The 8,963-nt window shown below is 42.3% G+C and overlaps 1 non-coding gene across 1 annotated transcript; it reads right to left on the bottom strand.

Moving 5' to 3' along the window:
• Positions 1 to 8,673: 8,673 nt before the first annotated feature.
• On the bottom strand, positions 8,674 to 8,746 carry Trnak-cuu (transfer RNA lysine (anticodon CUU)). Its single transcript has one exon. It is a non-coding gene; the product is annotated as a tRNA-Lys (tRNA).
• Positions 8,747 to 8,963: the final 217 nt, after the last annotated feature.

Below are 8,963 nucleotides of genomic sequence, written 5' to 3'. Positions count from 1 at the left end.
CCTGTTATCTGCTTTCATCTTTCTCTCTCCTTCCTCCCTTCTCTCCCCCTTCACACCTTCCCTCCCACTCCCTCTTCCCCTTCACACCCGCCTCCCGTTATCTGCCCTCGTCTTCCTCACCCGCCGCCGCCTCCCGCCGCCGCCCCGCCGAGCAACACCGCGGCTTATGCGGCTCCCTTGCGTCTAAACAGTGCGCGGTGTTTTGGTCCCGGTGAATGTTTGTTTGTCGGACCTTTTAACGGTGTTGTTGTTGCCGGTTGTTGGTATTTCATTTACGCCGCTGTTTGTTTTGGTGGTGATGGTCCTGGAAGCGGCGGGCGAGTTTTGTGTTATGTATGTTTTTTTTTCTGTTTTAGTTTATTTTTATTACCGTATATTTCGTGTAATTCGTTCTTCTTCATTTTCGTTTCTTCTTTTCCATTTCTTCTCTTTATTGAATATATTATTAATGATAACTATAGTCTCCTTGTTCTCTTTCCTGTTCGCTTTTTATTTTTTTTCTAATTTATCCAATTCCGTCTTCATTTCTTTTTTTTTTTTTTTTGCCTTTGAATTTGTTAGTACGCAGACAAAATGATAATCAGATACTTAAACACTTCATTCAATAACTAATATGGTCACTTCATTCTTCCTTCCTTCCTTCACTTTCTTCCTTCAATAACTACTATGCTCTTTGAATGGGTGTATCATCAGTCTGTTTTCTTTGCTGTAATTCTTTTCGGTAATTCTGTATGGACGAGTGTTCTGTCTATAATGGCTTTGCAGAGTTGAGTTATCGTGACTATATTCTAAGACATTCTAGCTATAATATAAGGCTAAGCTAAGTACATTTAAGTCTAAGGTTAGGTATATTTAAATAAGGTAGGGTAAGGTAAGTACATATAAAGGTAAGGTAAGGAAAATTTAGAGGTAAGGTAAGTACAGGTAAGGTAAGGTATTATATTTCAAAAGTAAAAGAAGTACATTAAGAAAAAAAAAAAATCTAAGCTAAGTAAGGGCAGGTAAGGTAAGGAAAGGTAAGTGCATACGCTATAACTGCGCGTGGTTGCGGTGCTCATCTCCGTCGCATCGGCCCTTTGAACCCGTGGTGGGAAGAACCCATTTCCGCCGGGCAAGGGCTATAATCAGAACTCCGGGATTGCCACAGTTTACCTTCCCCAGGTGTCCCCAGGTACCCACGAAAGGGCAGGACCGCACTGAAAATATGTGCTTATGCAATGCCCTCAAAGCGTCATCCTCGGAAGATGTACGTTACCAAAACAAGGATTAATTAATTGATTGCTTAGAGCTATTCAGAGGTGTCGGTATTTTGGTTGGTATTGTCAGATGCTCCCACCCCTCACACCAACTATTTCCAAAGGCCAAAAAGGAGGTTAATCGAGTTCTAATGAGTGTTCTTTTAGGTTCACGGTACAGAAGAAGGCTCAGACTACCACCAGGGTCATAAAAGTACCCCTGGAAATGCCCTAAACTCCCACGAAAGACTAGTAAATTACGTGTTCTTGGGCGCAGAAATGTTTAAGAATATGGCCCTTTATCTTCAGGCACTTCAGATATAATATAAAGTCCATAATGGTAAGGAGAGAACAGCATTGAGGATACGTGCTTATGCAATACTTTCATGTGTCATCCTCGGTAAATGTATGTTACCAAGAGAGTTATTCAGAGTTGCCAGTATTACATATTCAGGCTCTTCAGATATAATATAAAGTCCATAATGGTAAGGAGAGAACAACATTAAAGATACGTGCTTATGCAATACTTTCATGTGTCATCCTCGGTAAATGTATGTTACCAAGAGTGAGTTAAGAGTTGCCAGTATTACATATTCAGGCACTTCAGATATAATATAAAGTCCATAATGGTAAGGAGAGAACAGCATTGAAGATACGTGCTTATGCAATACTTTCATGTGTCATCCTCGGTAAATGTATGAAGAGTTAGTTAAGTTGAGTTGTTTAGTACATCTTCAGGCATAAGATGTAAACTCTGTGTAAGTAGAAGTAAGGAAAAACCAATCATTTGAAAATGCTTTACGCAACACTTTCATGTGTCATCCTCGGTAAAAAGATACGTTACCAAGATATAAATGGTCAGTCAGTTCACCGATTTATTGTATACTTCACCTCACACGAAAATACGAGCTGGGTTTGGTGGAGTTAGCGTTGGAAGCTTGGTTTTCTCTCAGCTGACGCATTTTCTGTGAAGGTGGATTGAAGGGCAAACAATAGCAAAACCATGAGGTGTGAGAGAGGATACGGACACTGAGGACGCCTAAAACCAATGACACATAAGGAAGAAGAAGCGAAAGAAGACAAAATAGAAAAAAACAGGAATAAAAAAAGAATAAATGGAGGCTGACATACAAAGCGACTCAAAACACTAGCCAAGGAAATGGAAAATAATTCGACCAGTTTCATCCATGCGTAGAGAATGACAAAAAGAAGGCATTTAATGATTATCTAACGAGAAGGGAAAACATCAGCACCTGTATTAGTCATAGGAGCAGCTTATATATATTACCGTGTGCTGTGGATTCATCAGTGTTCCAAGCCTTGAATTAATTAGCAGGTGTGAACTCTTTACCTGAGACACGGTGAGTAGGTATTCACTGGAGGTGTAGAGGAAGAGGACTGACTATAAGGAACGTAAGTAATCAGAAATAAGAAATGTATAGGAAAAAGCAATAAGAAAATAAGAAGAAAAAATACGAAGAAATGATCGATACTTCTCTACTTAAAGTCTCGTTCAAGGTTGATGATTATAATGCTCAATATCAATGTCTGTTCTGTCTGTCTATCTCTATGAATGTTTGTTTGTTACTATCTTCGTGTGTATGTCTGTCTGTTTGTCTGTATATTTGTCTTGTACTATCTCAATGTGTCTGTCTTTTTGCTTATATGACTATTTGTATGTCTCTCTCTCTCTCTCTCTCTCTCTCTCTCTCTCTCTCTCTTCCCCTCCCCCTCCATCTCTCATCCTCAAACTTTTCCTCCGTTTTGATTGGATTACGTGAACAATTTTTTCCCCACTAACACTTTTTTTCCTCCACACTTTCCGTAAACACAGACGAGAACGGGGGAGCGTGAGACACATTTTTAACGTCGTGTCCTAACTTTTCTTTTTTGGTGGTGGTGGATCTAAGCTATGGGAGGCTGGGGAGGAGGGAGGAAAGAAGGAAAGGGGATAGGAGAGGGGGAAGGGAGGGGAGGATAGGGAGTGGAGGGGGAAAGGGGGAGGGAAGGAAGGGAAGAGAAAGGATGGGAGGATGGGGGAAGAGGGAGGGAAGGAAGGGGAGAGAAATGACTGTGAGAGAAGGAAGAAGGAAACGGAAGGATGAGGAATGGGGAGGGAAGGAAAGGAAGAAGGGGAGAAGGACTGCAAGATAAATAGTAAATAAATGGAAAATTGGGGGAAAGGGGACGGAAAGGAAAGGAAAAAGAGGAGAATAATTGTGAGAAGGAAAAAGGAAATGGAAGAGGAATGGGGAGGGAAAGGAAGGAGTGTAAGAGAGAGGACTGTTGGAGTAGGAGGAGGAGGAAGGAAATGGGAGGATGAGGGGAGGAAGAGCGGAGGAAAAGGAAGGGGGGAGGACGGAATGTTGGAAATACAGAAAATGAAGGGAGTTTGCGACATTTAGGGGAAGAGGGAAGAAGGAGAAAGAGAGAGAGAGAGAAGAAAGAGAAGGAGAGAAGGGTAATGGTAGTTTGATGAGGGAAAGAGGGAGAAGGAAGGGATGGGAAGGGAAGGGAAATAGAATGACAGAAGCGAAAGATAATGAAAGCGAATGAAAAGTGGATGGAAAAGAATGAAAGAATATTGAGATCGCGGGAAAATGGAGAGAAGGGAACAAGAGGGAAAGGAAGGGAAGGGCAGTGAAACGAAGGGAAACGAAGTGAATGGAAGGGAGATAAATGAAGAATTAAGGAATAGGAATAGATGAAAGACATTGCAAATAAAAGGGAAATAAAGAAAAGGGGAAGAAAAGAAAGAGGAAGGAAAGAGCGAGAAAACGAGAATAGAAGAAAGACAATGAAGGGAGGAAGAATGGGAGAGAAAATGAAGGAGGGAAGGAGAGAATGGAAGGTAAATAAGGAAGTATGAGGAAGGAGGAATGACTGGGGAATACCAACTCGGAGGAGGAGGAGGAGGAGGAGGAGCTAGCTTTGAGAGGAAGGAGAGGGGGAGGAGAGGATGAAGGGAGTGCACAATAGGGAAGGAACTTTGAAGGAGGAGGAGGAGGAGGAAGGAGGAAGGAGAACTTAATTTGGAAGGTGAGAAGTGGGAACCAAACTCTAGAGACGGAGGAGGAAATGGAGGAGGAGGAGGAGGAGAAATAGGAAGAAGAGGAGGAGGAAGAGGAATAGGAGGAAAAATAGAGGGAGGGTAAACTGTGCGAGAGAGAGAAGCAGAGAAAGAACACCAATATGAAGAGAAAGGGAAGCAAAATAAAGGAAAGGAAAGGAAAGGAAACAGAAAATGAAAAATAACCGAATAATTGAAGTTGAGAAATGAAAATAAACAAAAAAAGAGATTGGTGATGAAAAGGGAAGAGGAAGAGGAGAGGAGGAGAAGAGGTAAGTAAGGGAAGAAGGAAGGGGAGTGAAAGAGAAGGAAGGAATGAAGGAAGAAGTAAAGGATAGAAGGTAGGAAGGAATGATAGAGGGAAGGAAGGGCGGAGAGCGGAAGGGAAGGAAGGAGAGAACGAAGGGACGAGAAGTGGAAAATATGAAGGCCAAATATTTTTCTTCTAATTAAATTTAACTTAATATTCTGCCTCCGTAGTCCCACCTCTGCTTTGCGAGTTCATATGGAGGAGGAGGAGGAGGAGGAGGAGGAGGAGGAGGAGGAGGAGGAAGAAGAGGAGGAGGAGAAGGAGAAGTATGGGTACGAATATTAGGAGAGAAAATGTTTAACTGGGAAGGATGGAATACAAATAGAAGTAAAAAAAAAAAGAAAATATGATAAATGTGAAAATATATTAATGGAAGGAAGGAAGAAGGAAGGAAGGAAGAAATAAGAGAAGTAAAGAAATATGTATAAACTGAAATGACTAAGTGGAGAAGGAGAACAGGAATAAAGAAGTAGAGAGAGAAAAAAACGAGCAAGATGAGAGAGGAAAGAAAGGAAGGGTGGAGAGGAGAAAGAGAAGGAGGAGGAGAAGGGAAAGGCAGACCGAGAGAGAACGAGAGTGAGAGAGAGAGGTCGTGACTGGTATTGGACAAGACATATAAGGGCGAGGGACAGTATTGGAACACAACCACCATCACCACCACAGCCACCACAATCTTGGCCACCACCACCACCAACAACAACAACAATACTCCAAGACTATCTACCTGCAAACCTGGTGAAGTAGTTGCTGAAGGTGTGTTGAGGGTGTGTGGAGATGAGAAAGGTCACTAGAGTATGTACAAATAAGGTGTTTCTCTGTCGCCTTGGTAGTGTTTGTCATGCCTGGCCTCAACCATACCAAACAAGCCCTTTCACCCGATTAAAATAAGTATTGGTAAGATTAGGACACCCCAAGATAGTACTCATAGACGTGATGCATTAGAAACGGAAGCTTGAATAATATATAAAAACTCGTCACATTCTCCTTCATAGCTCTAAGAAAGATTTGAAATAACTCACTTCAGCTCTCTCGTTCTTCGTTCCTCATGTGGTTTCTTCAATTTCTATTCACTGACTTTTTACTCAAGAACTATCGGAAACCATGTGATAGCGGCGAAGTCACGGGAGTGGGAGATCGAGTGGCTGCGAGGGAAAGAAGAGCTCATTATGACAGCAAGAGTGATTAGCGGGCTCATTACTCGTCCTGATAGCAAATGACTAGTATAGGGCTGTAGATTCTTCATCTCTCATCTCTTTTCAAATATGTCAGCCACTTCCATTCTCTTTATAACGCAGAATTCACTGGGTAGACTGAAGAAAAGCGGTAAGAAACTACTCCTACATCACCATCTATTATTACTTGTGGTGGATTAGAAGTGGCCGGGGACAGTAAATGAATATAAATAGGGGAGTGGGCTAGGTTTTAATGGGGTGATGGGCTCTTAATACGGATTTATGAGGAAGGGACGCCTATAATGTAGCCATGTGTGTGTGTGTGTGTGTGTGTGTGTGTGTGTGTGTGTTACAATGGCGTACACAATCTATATAAACACAACTCTCACATTCACACATTTTAGTCAAGCATTTTCATCATACTCAATATCACCTTCTCTTGTCATCTTCAAACAGCCCGCATCTCACCTCACATTTTCCTCTCTTATCTGAAATTTTCCTCCACTCTTTCCTCCCTCCACCCTTCCCTTAGTCTCTTCCCTCCATCCCTTCCCCCACCATCCTTTCTCTCTCCACCCCTTCCTCCTCTTCCCTCCTTTCAGTTCCTTCTCTCTCTTTCCCTCTCTCCCTCCTCCAGTTCCTTCCCCCTCCATTCTCCCTCCCTCCCTCCGTCCCTCTCCTTCCTTCCTTCCATTGCCAATATTTCGGTACCAAATCACGAGGTTTATTCAGAGCAAATAGGAGTCAACTTTCGACTTTCCTTCGGCCCTGAGAAACGCGGAGGTCGATCCCAGGAGCAAAGAAGAAAAACGAAGCAAAGGCACCGCAGGGAAGAGGAAGAAAGGAGGAGGAGGAGGAGGAGGGAATGATGGAGTAGGGTTTGAAGGAAGGTCATGAGGAAGTAGAGAAGATTTAGGGGAAAGTAATATAGAAAGGAGGAGGAGGAGGAAGAGGAGGAGGTGGAAAAAAAGTACACGAAAGAGGAGGAGGAGAAAGAGGAGTCAAGGAAGAGATGAGAGAGAGAAGATGAATAAACTAGGAAGTGAGGAAGAAAAGAGGTTTAGGACAGAAGGAAGAGGAAGAAGTTGAAAAGAAAATAACAGAAGGGAAATATCAATGGTTGTGATTGTGTGTGATTGCGTGTGTGTGATTGTGTGTGTGTGTGTGTGTGTTGAGAAGCGATTGCCGGCAGTAATTATCTTTTAACCTAATTATTTCCTTTCTTCCTATGATTTTTTTCCTCCCAAATTTCTCGAGAGCTTCATATCCGTACCTCCAAAACTCTATGAAAAGCTGATTCGTTATTCTCACTCTCTCTCTCTCTCTCTCTCTCCCCAACTTTCTCTTTCTTTCTTTTCCTCTCTACTCTTATCTACTACTACTACTACTACTACTACTACCACTACTACTACTACTATTACCAACACTACTACTATCACTACCACGATAACCAAATCTAGTCAAAAGTGGTCTGAAGTGACTTATAATGATGTGGCAATGAAGGATCCCATGCGTATTTTTTTTACAGCAAGGAAACAGCTCAAGGGAAACAAAAAGAAAGCGTAGAAATAAAAGCCCGCTAATCGTTGGTACTGTGTATAAATATGTTACCTTGTTCACGCACCTTGTTTTATGCGGCTCTGTTCTTAGGTCGCTGTGTTCCTCTTATGATGTGGCAATGAAGGTTTCTGAGTATGTGTATAAGTGTGTTACCCGGTTCACGCACCTCCTGTTATGTGCTTCTGTTCTGAGGTCGGCGCGTTGCTCTGCCTTATGTAGTTCTGTTGGTCCAAAGCGCAGTTCTGAGGCAGGATTTTCTCCCTCTCTCTCTCTTCACTTTCCTCTTCCTTCTTTCCGCTGAGCCACTTACTTAAGCGTACTTTATTCACTTTACTTATAAAGGAGGAGGAGGAGGAAGAGCGGCAGGTCACTTAAAATTTAGATTGAAATTGTTTCCTCGACTTCCTTCTTTTTACTGCAGTGCACGGAGCCAGTGGTGGTGGTGGTGGTGGTGAAGGAAGGGGTGGTGGTGGTGGTGGTGTGGTGGTGGAGGTGGCGGTGGTGATGGTCAGAGTGGACGTCCTATCCTTTAATATTCCTCGCTTAACGCCTGCATTTCCTCCTTCATATATAAGAGAAAAATTCAATAACAAGAAGGCTTCGGGATGATCAGGTTGTAATGGGCTGATGCAGGAGTACTTCATATTTCTTTCACCTTTTCTTCGATATTTCCTCATCTATTCTCCGCTTATCGTTTTCATTTCTTCCTTTATACGTAAGAAAAATTTCAGTAACGAGAAGACTTCAGGATGATCAGGAGTACTTCGCATCTTCTTTGAGCTTTCCTTTGACATTTCTTCCGTCTGTTTCCCGCCCATCGCCTTCATTTCTTCCTTCATGTATAAGTAAAAAAGACAATAAGAAGAGGGCTTTAGGATTATCAAGTTGTTAAGGCGAACACGGGATTACATACTTTATATTTTGTTTTATCTTTTCTTCGATATTTTTTCTTCTATTCCTCGCATATCGCTTGCATTCCTTCTTCCATACATAAGAGAAAAATCCACTAATAATAAGAATTTGGGATCACAAGGTTGTTAGGGAGGACCACAGAATTGATTCATATTTCTTTATCTTTCCTTAGACATCTTTTACTCCATACAAGGCGAATCAAAACTTATTAACACGATATTCAAAGCTTAAAACATTCCTTCTCCCATTACATAAGAGAAAAATCCACCAACAATAATAATTTGGGATCACAAGCTTGTTAGGGAGAACCACAAAATTGACTCTTATTTCTTTACCTTTCTTTCGACATCTTTTACTCCATACAAGGCGAATCAAAACTTATTAACACGATATTCAAAGCTTAAAAAAAAGTTTCGCCCAACGTGGGGCTCGAACCCACGACCCCGAGATTAAGAGTCTCGTGCTCTACCGACTGAGCTAGCCGGGCGGTGGAGGGAAGAGGAGAAGGACAAGGCCACATGTGTCTGTCTGTCTGTCCTGCCCGCACCCCATACCTGTCCCTCCTGCCCAAGCTCACGTATTCGACAAGGCTTTCGTAGGAGTCTCGAGCATTTCCATGGTTAGTTTTATGACCCTGGTGGTAGTTTAACTCTTCTTCTGTACCATGAACCTAAGCAACCACTCATTAGAACCCAACTGATCCG

Source organism: Eriocheir sinensis, chromosome 43 (assembly GCF_024679095.1).
Source record: "Eriocheir sinensis breed Jianghai 21 chromosome 43, ASM2467909v1, whole genome shotgun sequence".
Classification (NCBI taxonomy): Eukaryota; Metazoa; Arthropoda; class Malacostraca; order Decapoda; family Varunidae; genus Eriocheir; species Eriocheir sinensis.
Note: the sequence above shows the minus strand (reverse complement) of the source record. Positions and strands in the feature narration are given on the sequence as shown.